The sequence below is a fragment of the Oncorhynchus gorbuscha genome, linkage group LG14, assembly GCF_021184085.1.
Source record: "Oncorhynchus gorbuscha isolate QuinsamMale2020 ecotype Even-year linkage group LG14, OgorEven_v1.0, whole genome shotgun sequence".
Taxonomy (NCBI): Eukaryota; Metazoa; Chordata; class Actinopteri; order Salmoniformes; family Salmonidae; genus Oncorhynchus; species Oncorhynchus gorbuscha.
Genome location: NC_060186.1, coordinates 2,076,498 through 2,096,395, shown reverse-complemented (window position 1 = coordinate 2,096,395; position 19,898 = coordinate 2,076,498).

Here is a 19,898-nt window from a genome sequence, read left to right as displayed (position 1 = left end):
CACGTTCTGACACACACACTGTAGTCTACGTTCTGACACACACACTGTAGTCCACGTTCTGACACACACACACACTGTAGTCTACGTTCTGACACACACACACTGTAGTCCACGTTCTGACACACACACACACTGTCGTCCACGTTCTGACATACACACTGTAGTCCACGTTCAGACACACACTGTAGTCCACGTTCTGACACACACACTGTAGTCCACGTTCAGACACACACTGTAGTCCATGTTCTGACACACACACACTGTAGTCTACGTTCTGACACACACACACTGTAGTCCACGTTCTGACACACACACACACTGTAGTCCACGTTCTGACACACACACTGTAGTCCACGTTCTGACACACACACACACACACACACTGTAGTCCACGTTCTGACACACACGCACTGTAGTCCACGTTCTGACACACACACACTGTAGTCCACGTTCTGACATACACACTGTAGTCTACGTTCTGACACACACACTGTAGTCCACATTCTGACACACACACTGTAGTCCACGTTCTGACACACACACACTGTAGTCCACGTTCAGACACACACACTGTAGTCCACGTTCTGACACACACACTGTAGTCCACGTTCTGACACACACACACTGTAGTCCACGTTCTGACACACACACACTGTAGTCCACGTTCTGACACACACACACTGTAGTCCACGTTCTGACACACACACACTGTAGTCCACGTTCTGACACACACACACTGTAGTCCACGTTCTGACACACACACACTGTAGTCCACGTTCTGACACACACACACTGTAGTCCACGTTCTGACACACACACACTGTAGTCCACGTTCTGACACACACACACTGTAGTCCACGTTCTGCCACACACACTGTAGTCCACGTTCTGACACACACACTGTAGTCCACGTTCTGACACACACACTGTAGTCCACGTTCTGACACACACACAGAAGGGTTAGGCAACGTTCAGACAGAAATAGCTACTGGAACGGTCTTAACCTCTGACCCTGTCAGGAAGCCTGTCATTCAGCTACTGGGACTGTCTTAACCTCTGACCCTGTCAGGAAGCCTGTGATTCAGCTATTGGAAGTGTCCCAACATAACAGTCCTAACCCCTGACTCTGAACAGACTACTGACGACACAGCAGAGATAGAAGATCGACTGTAGCGTCTACAGAAGACAAATGTAGGAATCTGTAATGTTGCTCGTATCAGATCTCCTGACATTATGATCTCACTTCCTAATACCATATGACCTCACTTCCTAATACCGTATGACCTCACTTCCTAATACCGTATGACCTCACTTCCTAATACCGTATGACCTCACTTCCTTATACCGTATGACCTCACTTCCTAATACCGTATGACCTCACTTCCTAATACCGTATGACCTCACTTCCTAATACCGTATGACCTCACTTCCTAATACCGTATGACCTCACTTCCTTATACCGTATGACCTCACTTCCTAATACCGTATGACCTCACTTCCTTATACCGTATGACCTCACTTCCTTATACCGTATGACATCACTTCCTAATACCGCATGACCTCACTTCCTTATACCGTATGACCTCACTTCCTTATACCGTATGACCTTAGTTTGTCTATACTATTTCAGGAAAACACCTTCAGCATCCACCGAGCTCCCGCTGCTGGTGTGTGCCAGTCCCTGAGCATGTTTCTATGGGCTGAGGACGAATGATGTGGGGAGAGGCCCGTAGAACCTTGACGGGCAAGCACCAACGCCCTCTAGGTAATCTGTCCCACAGTCCCACAGGGCCCATAAATACTCTACCTTTCAACAGTCCCATGTCTCCCCTAACTGCCCCAGAGCAGAACAAATAGAGAGAAAGAGAGAGAGAGAAGGTGGGGCAGGGAGAGAGATAGAGAGAGAGACTGAGGGAGAGAGAGACACTGAGGGAGAGAGAGAGACTGAGGGAGAGAGAGAGACTGAGGGAGAGAGAGAGACTGAGGGAGAGAGAGAGACTGAGGGAGAGAGACTGCGGGAGAGAGAGAGACTGCGGGAGAGAGAGAGACTGCGGGAGGGAGAGAGACTGAGGGAGGGAGAGAGACTGAGGGAGGGAGGGAGAGAGACTGAGGGAGGGAGAGAGACGGAGGGAGAGAGACTGTGAGGGTGCAATAGGGTACAATAGGGAGGGATGGAGGGAGGGATATACAATAGGGAGGGATGGAGGGAGGGATATACAATAGGGAGGGATGGAGGGAGGGAGGGATATACAATAGGGAGGGATGGAGGGAGGGAGGTATGGATAGAGGGATATACAGTAGGGATGGATAGATAGAGGGAGGGCGGGATATAGAGTAGGGATGGATGGAGGGAGGGATATACAGTAGGGATGGACGGAGGGATAGAGGGATATACAGTAGGGATGGACGGAGGGATAGAGGGATATACAGTAGGGATGGACGGAGGGATAGAGGGATATACAGTAGGGATGGACGGAGGGATAGAGGGATATACAGTAGGGATGGGCGGAGGGATAGAGGGATATACAGTAGGGAGGGACGGAGGGATAGAGGGATATACAGTAGGGAGGGACGGAGGGATAGAGGGATATACAGTAGGGAGGGAGGGAGGGATAGAGGGATATACAGTAGGGAGGGACGGAGGGATAGAGGGATATACAGTAGGGATGGACGGAGGGATAGAGGGATATACAGTAGGGAGGGACGGAGGGATAGAGGGATATACAGTAGGGAGGGACGGAGGGAAAGAGGGATATACAGTAGGGAGGGACGGAGGGATAGAGGGATATACAGTAGGGAGGGAGGGATGGAGGGAGGGAGGGAGGGATAGAGGGATATACAGTAGGGAGGGAGGGATGGAGGGAGGGAGGGAGGGAGGGATAGAGGGATATACAGTAGGGAGGGAGGGATGGAGGGAGGGAGGGATAGAGGGATATACAGTAGGGAGGGACGGAGGGATAGAGGGATATACAGTAGGGAGGGAGGGATGGAAGGAGAGAGGGAGGGATGAGAAGAGGGGATGATTGGAGGAGAGGAAAACATGTCATCAGTCAGAGATATGGAGGCAGGCAGAAAGGGAATTTACCCTTCATTTATAATCACAAACTAATTCATTTTTTTAGACAGCAGCTAAAATGCATCTGGACGTAAGAGAGTAAGATAAGATCTATTAAATATGATCTATAATCATACTATTTCATCAGGATTCTTCTCAGCTTGTAGTTTGAATTCAACTGGACGGATCTCAAACTTCAAAAATGAGCCTCACAGGATGAACCCAGATGTCATTGGGCTCCCGAGTGGCGCAGTGGTCTAAGGCACTGCATCTCAGTGCAAGAGGCGTCACTACAGTCCCTGGTTTGATTCCAGGCTGAGAGATTGAGGTGTGGGGAGAGATTGAGGAGCGGGGAGAGAGATTGAGGTGTGGGGAGAGAGATTGAGGAGGGGGGAGAGATTGAGGTGTGGGGAGAGAGATTGAGGTGTGGGGAGAGAGATTGAGGAGGGGGAGAGAGATTGAGGAGAGGGGTGTGGGGAGAGAGATTGAGGTGTGGGGAGAGATATTGAGGAGGGGGAGAGATTGAGGTGTGGGGAGAGAGATTGAGGTGTGGGGAGAGAGATTGAGGTGTGGGGAGAGGGGAGAGAGATTGAGGTGTGGGGAGAGAGATTGAGGAGGGGGGAGAGATTGAGGTGTGGGGAGAGAGATTGAGTTGTGGGGAGAGAGATTGAGGTGTGGGGAGAGAGATTGAGGTGTGGGGAGAGAGATTGAGGTGTGGGGAGAGAGATTGAGTTGTGGGGAGAGAGATTGAGGTGTGGGCAGAGAGATTGAGGTGTGGGGAGAGATATTGAGGTGTGGGGAGAGATATTGAGGTGTGGGGAGAGAGATTGAGGTGTGGGGAGAGAGATTGAGGTGTGGGGAGAGAGATTGAGGTGGGGAGAGAGATTGAGGTGTGGGGAGAGAGATTGAGGTGTGGGGAGAGAGATTGAGGTGTGGGGAGAGAGATTGAGGTGTGGGGAGAGAGATTGAGGTGTGGGGAGAGAGATTGAGGTGTGGGGAGAGAGATTGAGGTGTGGGGAGAGAGATTGAGGTGTGGGGAGAGAGATTGAGGTGTGGGGAGAGGGATTGAGGTGTGGGGAGAGAGATTGAGGTGTGGGGAGAGAGATTGAGGTGTGGGGAGAGAGATTGAGGTGTGGGGAGAGAGATTGAGGTGTGGGGAGAGAGACTGAGGTGTGGGGAGAGAGATTGAGGTGTGGGGAGAGAGATTGAGGTGTGGGGAGAGAGATTGAAGTGTGGGGAGAGAGATTGAGGTGTGGGGAGAGAGATTGAGGTGTGGGGAGAGAGATTGAGGTGTGGGGGGAGAGATTGTGGTGTGGGGAGAGATTGTGGTGTGAGATTGAGGTGTGGGGAGAGAGATTGAGGTGTGTATGTAAATGATGCAGGTGCAGATATCATCCTCTCATCAGGAGAGACATTATCCATGTACACAATTATTCACCTCCTCCTGCTTCCTGCTTCCCCCAGATACACCAGACCTGCTTCTGACACAGAGGAGTGTTGCTGCTAATTGCAGACATGGTGTGTGTGTGTGTGTGTGTGTGTGTGTGTGTGTGTGTGTGTGTGTGTGTGTGTGTGTGTGTGTGTGTGTGTGTGTGTGTGTGTGTGTGTGTGTGTGTGTGTGTGTGTGTGAGATCAGCTAACTGCCACTCCCGGCCCCTTTGATCTCTAACAGAGGGGGTCCAGGTTAATACCCTCCCAGACCACCACCCCCTTTGATCTCTAACAGAGGGGGTCCAGGTTAATACCCTCCCAGACCACCACCTCCTTTGATCTCTAACAGAGGGGGTACAGGTTAATACCCTCCCAGACCACCACCTCCTTTGATCTCTAACAGAGGGGGTCCAGGTTAATACCCTCCCAGACCACCACCTCCTTTGATCTCTAACAGAGGGGGTCCAGGTTAATACCCTCCCAGACCACCACCCCCTTTGATCTCTAACAGAGGGGGTCCAGGTTAATACCCTCCCAGACCACCACCTCCTTTGATCTCTAACAGAGGGGGTACAGGTTAAAAACCTCCCAGACCACCACCTCCTTTGATCTCTAACAGAGGGGGTCCAGGTTATTACCCTCCCAGACCACCACCTCCTTTGATCTCTAACAGAGGGGGTCCAGGTTATTACCCTCCCAGACCACCACCTCCTTTGATCTCTAACAGAGGGGGTCCAGGTTATTACCCTCCCAGACCACCACCTCCTTTGATCTCTAACAGAGGGGGTCCAGGTTATTACCCTCCCAGACCACCACCTCCTTTGATCTCTAACAGAGGGGGTCCAGGTTATTACCCTCCCAGACCACCACCTCCTTTGATCTCTAACAGAGGGGGTCCAGGTTAATACCCTCCCAGACCACCACCTCCTTTGATCTCTAACAGAGGGGGTCCAGGTTATTACCCTCCCAGACCACCACCTCCTTTGATCTCTAACAGAGGGGGTCCAGGTTAATACCCTCCCAGACCATCAAAGCCAGAGATCTCTAACAGAGGGGGTCCAGGTTAATACCCTCCCAGACCATCAAAGCCAGAGATCTCTAACAGAGGGGGTCCAGGTTAATACCCTCCCAGACCACCACCTCCTTTGATCTCTAACAGAGGGGGTCCAGGTTAATACCCTCCCAGACCACCACCTCCTTTGATCTCTAACAGAGGGGGTCCAGGTTAATACCCTCCCAGACCACCACCTCCTTTGATCTCTAACAGAGGGGGTCCAGGTTAATACCCTCCCAGACCACCAAAGCCAGAGATCTACCACGATGCCGTGATGTCACAGACAACAGCGTTGCTAAGCGCTCGTGGCGGGAGGATGGCAGATGGGACGAGGGATATGGTCCTTCTGTAGCTCAGTTGGTAGAGCATGGCGCTTGTAAGGCCAGGGTAGTGGGTTCGATTCCCGGGACCACCCATACGTAGAATGTATGCACACATGACTGTAAGTCGCTTTGGATAAAAGCGTCTGCTAAATGGCATATATTATTAAATGGCATATATTATTATATATATTATATATTATTATATTGTTTATTTTGGGGGGATAGAGAGAGGAGGGGGTTTTTGTCAAGGGGAAGGGAGGATCGCTGACTGAGGAGATGTCCCAAATGGCACCCTATTCCCTATGTACGATCCCATAGTGCTCTGGTCACAAGTAACTTAGTGCACTATGTAGGGAATAGGGTATAAGGTGCCTTTTGGAATGCGATCACATACTGACTCTGCTGCCATCAGAATCTCTCCTCGTCTTGTCAAGGAGCCGGGGGCCGGTTGGCTGCTGCTGCCGTGGCGATGGGCCCGTCGGGGGGGTAATAGAGCTTCATTTCATTATGGGATGTCAACCGCCACCAGGGGAAAAAAACCACGGAGAGGATAAATCTAATTACTACTGATAGCAGGAGGGATGGACAGTGGTGGTCGCTGGGATGGAGTCTCCTCTCCTCTCCTCTCCTCTCCTCTCCTCTCCTCTCCTCTCCTCTCCTCTCCTCTCCTCTCCTCTCCTCTCCTCTCCTCTCCTCTCCTCTCCTCTCCTCTCCTCTCCTCTCCTCTCCCCTCCCCTCCCCTCCCCTCCCTCCCCTCCCCTCCCCTCCCCTCCCTCTCCTCTCCTCCCTCTCCTCCTCCTCCCTCCCCTCCCCTCCCCTCCCCCCCCCCTCCCCCCTCCTCTCCTCTCCTCTCCTCTCCTCTCCCCTCTCTACATTATAAGACGATGTCATATGTCCCATTTATTTAGAGACAGGTTTCAACATATGCCCTGTGGTTGGTGGCTGTAGTGTGGTGTTCTCCTGCTGCCTGACAGTAATCCCCAAGGTATAGTGACATATGGGTGATTTACAGGCTGGCAGTAGGCTGGCCGCCGCGCTGTCCCTCTAGGATCAGAGTAATAGGACAGAGGGAGGACTGACAGTTTCCTAGTCAGTGGACAGTAGAGGGCACATCTGTCCCTAGGGGTCAACAGAGGGTTTCCTAGTCAGTGGACAGTAGAGGGCACATCTGTCCATAGGGGACAGGGGACATGGGGTCAACAGAGGGTTTCCTAGTCAGTGGACAGTAGAGGGCACATCTGTCCCTAGGGGACAGGGGACATGGGGTCAACAGAGGGTTTCCTAGTCAGTGGACAGTAGAGGTCACATCTGTCCCTAGGGGTCAACAGAGGGTTTCCTAGTCAGTGGACAGTAGAGGGCACATCTGTCCCTCGGGGACAGGGGACAAGAGAGGGTTTCCTAGTCAGTGGACAGTAGAGGGCACATCTGTCCCCAGGAGACAGGGTACATAGGGTCAACAGAGGGTTTCCTAGTCAGTGGACAGTAGAGGTCACATCTGTCCCTAGGGGTCAACAGAGGGTTTCCTAGTCAGTGGACAGTAGAGGGCACATCTGTCTCTCGGGGACAGGGGACATGGGGTCAACAGAGGGAGGACTGACGGTTTCCTAGTCAGTGGACAGTAGAGGTCACACCTGTCCCTAGGAGACAGGGGACATGGGGTCAACAGAGGGAGGACTGACGGTTTCCTAGTCAGTGGACAGTAGAGGTCACACCTGTCCCTAGGAGACAGGGGACATGGGGTCAACAGAGGGAGGACTGACGGTTTCCTAGTCAGTGGACAGTAGAGGTCACACCTGTCCCTAGGAGACAGGGGACATGGGGTCAACAGAGGGAGGACTGACGGTTTCCTAGTCAGTGGACAGTAGAGGTCACACCTGTCCCTAGGAGACAGGGGACAAAGGGTCAACAGAGGGAGGACTGACGGTTTCCTAGTCAGTGGACAGTAGAGGGCACATCTGTCCCTAGGAGACAGGGGACAAAGGGTCAACAGAAGGTTTCCTAGTCAGTGGACAGTAGAGGTCACACCTGTCCCTAGGAGACAGGGGACAAAGGGTCAACAGAGGGTTTCCTAGTCAGTGGACAGTAGAGGTCACACCTGTCCCTAGGAGACAGGGGACATGGGGTCAACAGAGGGAGGACTGACGGTTTCCTAGTCAGTGGACAGTAGAGGTCACACCTGTCCCTAGGAGACAGGGGACAAAGGGTCAACAGTGACTGTACAGTTACAAGGTACAGATAGAATAGTCGTGAAGAACAAAAAGTTTCCTCCTTGAAGAAGACCATCTCGTCAAAACATTAAACTTAATAAAACAACTGGAGAATCTGTTCTCTGATGACGTAGAGGGTCCGTGAGGTCACCAGAGTGGCCGTGTTGGAGCACCAAGCTGTCAATCAACTCTCCCAGCCAATCACCTCGTCCGTGAGGTCACCAGAGAAGCCAGAGGGCGGGAACCCCAAGCTGTCAATCAGACAGACACAGAAGGGCACACCACGGCAGGACAGACGCCGCATAAGGACTGCTACTGTGACGACTCACACCCATCAGCTGTCCGTCAGCATCTCCATAGCGTCAGAGGATCGGGTTACGAGACAGTGGCGCGTGCGTCAAGGTCCCGTGACCTTCGCTATGACAACAGTCGGGATGTCACCGGAGAGCCAGTGATCCTCTGACCGTACTACAGGTGATGGAGGAAGTGCTGTCAACAACAACATCATGTACATCTGTTTCCACACAGAAACACAGAGATGATCATCAGAGTAGTTAAATAAAGGTCTCTCTCAAGTAAAAGTAAAGGTCTTTCTTCGCGAACTAGTTCCTATTATCTGTGGTTTGTCATGTCAACTAGGGGGGGATGGTGGATCTTTGCTACAAAAGATCTCAGTTGCCATTACGTTGACCACTCTCAACTTTTCATTGGAGATACTCAACTGTTGAAAGTCTAATAATATTTGCAAAAGCAGAATTATTATTAAAAGTGAAGTTTAAGTATAACTCTGACTGGTGTGTGGTTTGCTCTCTCATCATTTGGTAATACAGGAAATTGCCACAACAGTATACCGGTAGTTAGACCACAGACTGATGGTTATGTGTCTGGTCATCTATACTATGATCATCATTATCGATCACTAGGAATAGCTGACATTAGTGATCTGGCTAGCTAATAGCTACTTTAGGTATCAGGCTAATGTTAGCCTACCTCAGTACAACTCGTATGTGGCTTGGACACTAGGAATAGCTGACATTAGCGATCTAGCTAGCTAATAGCTACTTAGGTAGCAGGCTAACGTTAACCTACCTAAATACAACTCAGAGGTTTTGTAGTGAAACTCCATCATGAGACCTCTGATAGTGATCTGAGTTACTGCCCTGAGGATATAGTCTGCTTCAGTCTGGCTTGATAAACTAGTCGGCTAATTCCCCAGCCAAGCAGATACAACTAGCATAGTAAACTAGTTGGCTAATTCCCCAGCCAAGCAGATACAACTAGCATAGTAAACTAGTCGGCTAATTCCCCAGCCAAGCAGATACAACTAGCATAGTCAACTAGTCGGCTAATTCCCCAGCCAAGCAGATACAACTAGCATAGTCAACTAGTCGGCTAATTCCCCAGCCAAGCAGATACAACTAGCATAGTAAACTAGTCGGCTAATTCCCCAGCCAAGCAGATACAACTAGCATAGTAAACTAGTCGGCTAATTCCCCAGCCAAGCAGATACAACTAGCATAGTAAACTAGTCAGCTAATTCCCCAAACAAGCAGATACAACTAGCATAGTCAACTAGCATAGTACAAACAGACATGACCTCACTGTGAACATTCATATGAATGGAACAGACAGACATGACCTCACTGTGAACATTCCTGTGAATGGAACAGGCAGTCACATGTTAGCCACATGGAGTACAGTACTCTACAGTGAGATGTTCTTGGGGAGTACAGTACTCTGTAGTGATGTTCTTGGGGAGTACAGTACTCTGTAGTGATGTTATTGGGGAGTACAGTACTCTGTAGTGAGATGTTATTGAGGAGTATAGTACTCTGTAGTGATGTTATTGAGGAGTACAGTACTCTGTAGTGAGATGTTATTGAGGAGTACAGTACTCTGTAGTGATGTTATTGGGGAGTACAGTACTCTGTAGTGAGATGTTATTGAGGAGTACAGTACTCTGTAGTGAGATGTTATTGAAGAGTACAGTACTCTGTAGTGATGTTATTGGGGAGTACAGTACTCTGTAGTGAGATGTTATTGAGGAGTACAGTACTCTGTAGTGATGTTATTGGGGAGTACAGTACTCTGTAGTGAGATGTTATTGAGGAGTACAGTACTCTGTAGTGATGTTATTGGGGAGTACAGTACTCTGTAGTGATGTTATTGGGGAGTACAGTACTCTGTAGTGATGTTCTTGGGGAGTACAGTACTCTGTAGTGAGATGTTATTGAGGAGTATAGTACTCTGTAGTGATGTTATTGGGGAGTACAGTACTCTGTAGTGATGTTCTTGAGGAGTACAGTACTCTGTAGTGATGTTATTGAGGAGTACAGTACTCTGTAGTGATGTTATTGAGGAGTACAGTACTCATTTCCCTCGTCAAGCCTTGGTCCTAATTCCAATTCCTTCGGAGTAGCAAAATGTAATAATAAAGTAGTTTTAATCAACCGTGAGGGTTGACTAGTTTTATGAAGCTGAGGATTCTGGGATAGTGCTGATGATGGAACTCTGTGACAGCTAATCAGTCAGCGGTGGGCGGCGAGCACGCCGTGACATCATTAAAGCGTCCGTTTAGCATGACGCCCGTATAATGGCAGTCGTTTCCGTCTAGCCGCCGCGGGCACCACACACACACACACACACACACACACACACACACACACACACACACACACACACACACACACACACACACACACACACACACACACACACACACACACACACACACACACACACACACACACACACACACACACACACACACAAGCTGCCTGTGTGATAAAAGGAGACAGGCGACTCAGCACTTTAGAGAGAGTTTTAAGTCTGTCGCAGGGAGAAGAGAGACAACTATAATGATGTCATTGATGCACTGCTGCTTGGGACAAGCACATTAGAACTGAGAAGCAAATTATGAGAGAGAGAGAGAGAGAGAGAGAGCTGCTGCTTGTGACAGTGGGACAAGCACATTAGGACTGAGAAGAAAATTATGCTGAGTCATTCCAGAGAGAGAGAGATAATGGACTAGCCTATGAGGTTGGGCGAGAATGAGGTTGGGCGAGAATGAGGTTGGGCGAGAATGAGGTTGGGCGAGAATGAGGTTGGGCGAGAATGAGGTTGGGCGAGAATGAGGTTGGGCGAGAATGAGGTTGGGCGAGAATGAGGCTGGGCGAGAATGAGGCTGGGCGAGAATGAGTGTGTGAGAATGAGGTTGTGTGAGAATGAGGTTGGGCGAGAATGAGGTTGTAGGAGAGCACTGTGACTGCCTCTGAACTGCTTTCTGTCTCTTCTCTATCTCTCTCTCTCCCCGTGGCTCTGTCTGTTTGTCTCTATCTGTCTCTCTTAATTTAATTCAATTTAAGGGCTTTATTGGCATGGGAAACATATGTTTACATTGTCAATGCAAGTGAAGAGGATAATAAACTATACAAATTGACAGTAAACATTACACTCACAAAATTTCCAAAAGAATAAAGACATTTCAAATGTAATATTATGTGCAAATCTCTCTCTCTCTCTCTCTCTCTGTCCCTCTCTCTCTCTCTCTCTCTCTCTCTGTCTCTCTCTCTCTCTCTCTCTCTCTCTCTCTCTCTCTCTCTCTCTCTCTCTCTCTCTCTCTCTCTCTCTCTCTCTCTCTCTCTCTCTCTCTCTCTCTCTCTCTCTCTCTCTCTCTCTCTCTCTCTCTCTCTCTCTCTCTCTCTCTCTCTCTCTCTCTCTCTCTCTCTCTCTCTCTCTCTCTCTCTCTCTCTCACTCCCTCTCTCTCTTCCCTCTTTTACCTCGTCTTAAATTGGTTTACCCACCATCTGTGATGCGATACTGCCTGTCCTGGATGAATGATGAAACATAAAATGTACCCAGAGAGAACTGATGAAGGAAAACTAAACATACAAAACACAAAGACCTAGAGGTGGTGAAGACTACAACACGTACAAACAGGACTGAGCCTGTGTCCCAAATGGCACCCGTATCCCTATTACCACATAAGGCGATAGGGTGGAATTTGTGATGCAACAGCCTGTATCATACTGTAGACGTTGTCACCCACACAGAATACCAGCTGAGAAGGGGAGAACTCGTATGTCTGAGTCAGAATATACACAGGTTCAGGGGAAGGTTAGGCTGTGGAGAGATTAATGAATAATGGAGAAGTACATTAACATGGAGGGACTTACTCATAGAGAGGAGGAGGAGGGAGGAGAGGAGGAGGAGAGGAGGAGGGGAGAAGGAGAGGAGGAGGGGAGGAGGAGGAGAGGAGGAGGGGAGAAGGAGGAGGAGGGGGAGGAGGAGGAGAGGAGGAGAGGAGGAGGAGGGGAGAAGGAGAGGAGGAGGGGAGAAGGAGAGGAGGAGGGGAGGAGGAGGAGGGGAGGAGAAGGAGGAGGGGGAGGAGGAGAGGAGGAGGAGGGGAGGAGGAGGAGGAGGAGGAGGGAGGGGGAGGGGAGGGGAGGAGGAGGAGGAGGGGGAGGAGAGGAGAGGAGGAGGGGAGGGGAGGAGGAGAGGGAGGAGGGGAGAAGGAGGGGAGGAGGAGGAGAGTAGGAGGAGGGGAGGGGAGAAGGAGAGGAGGAGGAGGGGAGGAGAAGGAGAGGAGGAGGGGAGGAGGAGAGGAGGGGAGGAGGAGGAGTTGGAGGGGGAGGAGAGGAGGAGGGGAGGAGGGGGAGGAGGGGAGGAGGAGGGGAGATGGAGAGGTGGAGGGGAGGAGGGGAGGAGGAGGAGAGGAGGAGGGGAGAAGGATGAGGGGAGGAGGAGGAGAGGAGGAGGAGGGGAGGAGGAGAGGAGGAGGGGAGAAGGAGAGGAGGAGGGGAGGAGGAGGAGAGGAGGAGGGGAGGAGGAGGAGGGGAGGAGGAGGAGAGGAGGAGGAGGGGAGGAGGGGAGAAGGAGGTGTGATTACTACCTCTGAGGGTTTAGAGCTTGAGGTACTCACCTCATACAAGTACTTGGGAGTACGGCTGGACGGTACACTCTCAGCACATATCAAAGCTGCAGGCTAAAGTTAAATCTAGACTTGGTTTCCTCTATTGTAATATCGCTCCTCTTTCACCCCAACTGCCAAACTAACCCTGATTCAGATGACCATCCTACCCGCGCTAGATTACGGAGACGTAATTTATAGATTGGCAGGTAAGGGTTCTCTCGAGCGGCTAGATGTTCTTTACCATTCGGCCATCAGATTTGCCGCCAATACTCCTTAGGTGAAATAAAAAAAATAAAAAATAAATAGGACACATCACTCCATAGACTGGTTGATGCTTATTTACAAAACCCTCTTAGGCCTCACTCCCCTCTATCTGAGATATGTACTGCAGCTCTCATCCTCCACATACAACACCCGTTCTGCCAGTCACATTCTGTTAAAGGTCCCCAAAGCATACACATCCCTGGGTCGCTCCTCTTTTCAGTTCACTGCAGCTGGCGACTGGAACGAGCTGCAACAAACACTCACAGTTTTATCTCCACCTCTTCGTTCAAAGACTCAATCATGGACACTGTCAGTGACAGTTGTGGCTGGTTCACCTGCAGTATTGTTGTCTCTACCTTCTTGACCTTCATGCTGTTGTCTGTGCCGAACAATGTTTTGTGCTGCTACCATGTTGTGTTGCTACCATGTTGTGTTGCTACCATGTTGTGTTGCTACCATGTTGTGTTGCTACCATGTTGTGTTGCTACCATGTTGTGTTGCTACCATGTTGTGCTGCTACCATGTTGTGTTGCTGCCATGTTGTGTTGCTGCCATGTTGTGTTGCTGCCATGTTGTGTTGCTGCCATGTTGTGTTGCTACCATGTTGTGTTGCTACCATGTTGTGTTGCTACCATGTTGTGTTGCTGCCATGTTGTGTTGCTACCGTGTTGTGTTGCTACCGTGTTGCTGTAATGCTGTTTTAGGTCACACACACACACACACACACACACACACACACACACACACACACACACACACACACACACACACACACACACACACACACACACACACACACACACACACACACGTCAGTGGAAATCAACTCTCCAACCAAACCACAGTTGACTGGTTCAGCTGCTTCTGCCAACCTGAATACACCCAGGTACTCACCCTACTGAATACACCCAGGTATTCACCCTACTGAATACACCCAGGTATTCACCCTACTGAATACACCCAGGTATTCACCCTACTGAATACACCCAGGTATTCACCCTACTGAATACACCCAGGTACTCACCCTACTGAATACACCCAGGTATTCACAGGGTATTCACCCTACTGAATACACCCAGGTATTCACCACTACACCCACTGAATACATCCAGGTATTCACCCTACTGAATACACCAGGTAACCACAGTTGACTGAATACATCCAGGTATTCACCCTACCTGAATACATCCAGGTACTCACCCTACTGAATACACCCAGGTATTCACCCTACTGAATACACCCAGGTATTCACCCTACTGAATACACCCAGGTATTCACCCTACTGAATACATCCAGGTACTCACCCTACTGAATACACCCAGGTATTCACCCTACTGAATACATCCAGGTATTCACCCTACTGAATACATCCAGGTATTCACCTTACTGAATACACCCAGGTATTCACCCTACTGAATACATCCAGGTATTCACCCTACTGAATACACCCAGGTACTCACCCTACTGAATACACCCAGGCATTCACCCTACTGAATACACCCAGGTATTCACCCTACTGAATACATCCAGGTATTCACCCTACTGAATACATCCAGGTATTCACCTTACTGAATACACCCAGGTATTCACCCTACTGAATACACCCAGGTATTCACCCTACTGAATACACCCAGGTATTCACCCTACTGAATACACCCAGGTATTCACCCTACTGAATACATCCAGGTATTCACCCTACTGAATACATCCAGGTATTCACCCTACTCCCTAAATGGAGCACTACTGTTGACCAGAGCTCTACGGGGTTATTACATGGGTCAAACTGTCCTGACCAAGGAAACAATTAGTTCTCCTCAGGCTGAGGCTGGACTAAAATAGAGCCAATATAATACTGTTTCACTCAGTCCCAAATGGAGCCCACTACTTTAGACCAGAACCCTATTCCCTATATAGTGCATTACTTTAGACCAGAGCCCTATTCCCTATATAGTGCACTACTTTTGACCGGGGCCCTATTCCCTATATAGTGCACTACTTTAGACCAGAGCCCTATTCCCTATATAGTGTACTACTTTAGACCAGAGCCCTATTCCCTATATAGTACACTACTTTAGACCAGAGCCCTATTCCCTATATAGTGTACTACTTTAGACCAGAGCCCTATTCCCTATATAGTACACTACTTTAGACCAGAGCCCTATTCCCTATATAGTGTACTACTATAGACCAGAGCCCTATTCCCTATATAGTACACTACTTTAGACCAGAGCCCTATTCCCTATATAGTGTACTACTTTAGACCAGAGGCCTATTCCCTATATAGTTCACTACTTTAGACCAGAGCCCTATTCCCTATATAGTACACTACTTTAGACCAGAGCCCTATTCCCTATATAGTACACTACTTTAGACCAGAGCCCTATTCCCTATATAGTACACTACTTTAGACCAGAGCCCTATTCCCTATTTACTACACTACTTTAGACCAGACCCTTATTGATGCAAATGTAGTGCACTATAAAGGGAACAGGGTGCCATTTGGTTAGCAGCCTGAGTTACTGAGCCTCTGACTTTTCCTTTTAAAGCTCTGCTATTCAAAACGCTGAAACTTTAATTAAAGTGTGTTTTGTAAAAGGAGCGACGGAGACTCTGCTACGCGGTGGCTCTGAGAGATAAGAGGAGAACAGAGTGTTCCTACACACACACACACACACACACACACACACACACACACACACACACACACACACACACACACACACACACACACACACACACACACACACACACACACACACACACACACACACACACACACACACACACACACACACACACACACACATATACACATACACTCATACGCGTACACACACACACACACACACACACACACACACACACACACACACACACACACACACACACACACACACACACACACACACACACACACACACACACACACACACACACACACACACACACACACACACACACACACACACACACACACACACACACACACACACACACACACACAGGGCGTCTCATCCCTAGGATATAAATGTGATATAGCATGCGTCTGTCTCCTGCTCTGTTATATACAGAAGGGTTATTAACTCCGGACTGGCGAGGAGAGCCTGTTAGTCAGGTCTGTTCCTCTGTCGTCCAATTCCTTATCAGCACTGAGCACATGGCCGACGTAGAGACGAGCAGCCGAGGTCATCTCTCCTTCCAGGACAGACCACAAGGTCATCTCTCCTTCCGGGGCAGACCACAAGGTCATCTCTCCTTCCGGGGCAGACCACAAGGTCATCTCTCCTTCCAGGACAGACCACAAGGTCATCTCTCCTTCCGGGGCAGACCACAAGGCATCTCTCCTTCCAGGACAGACCACAAGGTCATCTCTCCTTCCGGGGCAGACCACAAGGTCATCTCTCCTTCCAGGTCAGACCACAAGGTCATCTCTCCTTCCAGGACAGACCACAAGGTCATCTCTCCTTCCAGGTCAGACCACAAAGTCATCTCTCCTTCCAGGACAGACCACAAGGTCATCTCTCCTTCCCGGTCAGACCACAAGGTCATCTCTCCTTCCAGGTCAGACCACAAGGTCATCTCTCCTTCCAGGACAGACCACAAGGTCATCTCTCCTTCCGGGTCAGACCACAAGGTCATCTCTCCTTCCGGGGCAGCCACAAGGTCATCTCTCCTTCCGGGGCAGACCACAAGGTCATCTCTCCTTCCAGGAAAGAACCCAAGGTCATCTCTCCTTCCAGGTCAGACCACAAGGTCATCTCTCCCTCCAGGTCAGACCACAAGGTCATCTCTCCTTCCAGGTCAGACCACAACACAGACAGCACAAGACAATTGCTTGGCTGTTATTTACAGTATTTTCCCAAGACGACACAGAGTTGCAACGTGTTGTGAATAACAACGCAATAGATTCAGAGACAGGATTACACTGTGCTATGGTTGACACACACTGTGTTAAAAAGGGAGTTGGGCAACAGACACTACTGTATATAAGACTATCCAGTCTTTGATGGTCTGCACATCTCCCAGAGTGGGGTTTTAATCCCAGTCAGATTGTATCTCAGGCAGTGAGAGAGAGGAGAATAATCCCAGTCAGATTGTATCTCAGGCAGTGAGAGAGAGGAAGATAATCCCAGTCAGATTGTATCTCAGGCAGTGAGAGAGGGGGAGATAATCCCAGTCAGATTGTATCTCAGGCAGTGAGAGAGAGGAGAATAATCCCAGTCAGATTGTATCTCAGGCAGTGAGAGAGAGGAAGATAATCCCAGTCAGATTGTATCTCAGGCAGTGAGAGAGGAGAATATAATCCCTGTCAGATTGTATCTCAGGCAGTGAGAGAGGAGAAGATAATCCCAGTCAGATTGTATCTCAGGCAGTGAGAGAGGGGGAGATAATCCCAGTCAGTTTGTATCTCAGGCAGTGAGAGAGGGGGAGATAATCCCAGTCAGATTGTATCTCAGGCAGTGAGAGAGGAGAAGATAATCCCTGTCAGATTGTATCTCAGGCAGTGAGAGAGAGGAAGATAATCCCAGTCAGATTGTATCTCAGGCAGTGAGAGAGGGGAAGATAATCCCAGTCAGATTGTATCTCAGGCAGTGAGAGAGGAGAATATAATCCCTGTCAGATTGTATCTCAGGCAGTGAGAGAAGAGAATATAATCCCAGTCAGATTGTATCTCAGGCAGTGAGAGAGGAGAAGATAATCCCTGTTAGATTGTATCTCAGGCAGTGAGAGAGGGGGAGATAATCCCTGTTAGATTGTATCTCAGGCAGTGAGAGAGGAGAAGATAATCCCTGTTAGATTGTATCTCAGGCAGTGAGAGAAGAGAATATAATCCCAGTCAGATTGTATCTCAGGCAGTGAGAGAGGGGGAGATAATCCCAGTCAGTTTGTATCTCAGGCAGTGAGAGAGGAGAATATAATCCCTGTTAGATTGTATCTCAGGTAGTGAGAGAGAGGAAGATAATCCCAGTCAGTTTGTATCTCAGGCAGTGAGAGAGGAGAAGATAATCCCAGTCAGATTGTATCTCAGGCAGTGAGAGAGGAGAATATAATCCCAGTCAGATTGTATCTCAGGCAGTGAGAGAGGAGAAGATAATCCCAGTCAGATTGTATCTCAGGCAGTGAAAGAGGAGAAGATAATCCCAGTCAGATTGTATCTCAGGCAGTGAGAGAGGAGAAGATAATCCCTGTTAGATTGTATCTCAGGCAGTGAGAGAAGAGAATATAATCCCAGTCAGATTGTATCTCAGGCAGTGAGAGAGGGAGAGATAATCCCAGTCAGTTTGTATCTCAGGCAGTGAGAGAGGAGAATATAATCCCTGTTAGATTGTATCTCAGGTAGTGAGAGAGAGGAAGATAATCCCAGTCAGATTGTATCTCAGGCAGTGAGAGAGGAGAAGATAATCCCTGTTAGATTGTATCTCAGGCAGTGAGAGAGGAGAAGATAATCCCAGTCAGATTGTATCTCAGGCAGTGAGAGAGGAGAAGATAATCCCAGTCAGATTGTATCTCAGGCAGTGAGAGAGGAGAAGATAATCCCTGTTAGATTGTATCTCAGGCAGTGAGAGAAGAGAAGATAATCCCAGTCAGATTGTATCTCAGGCAGTGAGAGAGAGGAAGATAATCCCAGTCAGATTGTATCTCAGGCAGTGAGAGAGGGGAAGATAATCCCAGTCAGATTGTATCTCAGGCAGTGAGAGAGAGAAGATAATCCCAGTCAGATTGTATCTCAGGCAGTGAGAGAGGAGAATATAATCCCAGTCAGATTGTATCTCAGGCAGTGAGAGAGGAGAAGATAATCCCTGTTAGATTGTATCTCAGGCAGTGAGAGAGGAGAAGATAATCCCAGTCAGATTGTATCTCAGGCAGTGAGAGAGGAGAATATAATCCCTGTCAGATTGTATCTCAGGCAGTGAGAGAAGAGGGTGACATTCTCAAACATTGGTTCCAGCAGATCACCTGACCTCGACGGCCTCCCACCCGCCATTCTGTTATATCGCCACCGGCAACGTAACGACAGGTGTCGCACACGGGCAGCTCTCGCCCTGCATCATTAAACCAATCAGCAGAAGCACGGGGGGGGTCTAATGCCCCGCGGGGGCGGTGAGAAGGACTTGACATGGCAGGAGGTGGCAGAGAGCAGGAGAGACGAAGAGAGAAAGCGAAATGCTGAGAAAAGCTAAACACTTAACACTCGGTGTGAATCCCATATGGCACCCTATATAGTACACTACTATAGACCAGAGCCCTATTCCCTATATAGTGCACTACTATAGACCAGAGCCCTATTCCCTATATAGTACACTACTATAGACCAGAGCCCTATTCCCTATATAGTGCACTACTATAGACCAGAGCCCTATTCCCTATATAGTACCTGAATCTAGACAGAGCCCTGTCCCTTGGGGTAGTGCATCTACCTAGACCAGAGCTCTATTCCCACTAGTCATGGCACTATGGACCAGAGTCCCATATTCCCATATAGTACCACTACTTTAGACCAGAGCCCTATTCCCATATAGTACACTACCACTAGACCACTAGACCACTATTCCCATATAGTACACTACTATAGACCAGAGCCCTATTCCCTATATAGTACACTACTATAGACCAGAGCCCTATTCCCATATAGTACTACTAGACCAGAGC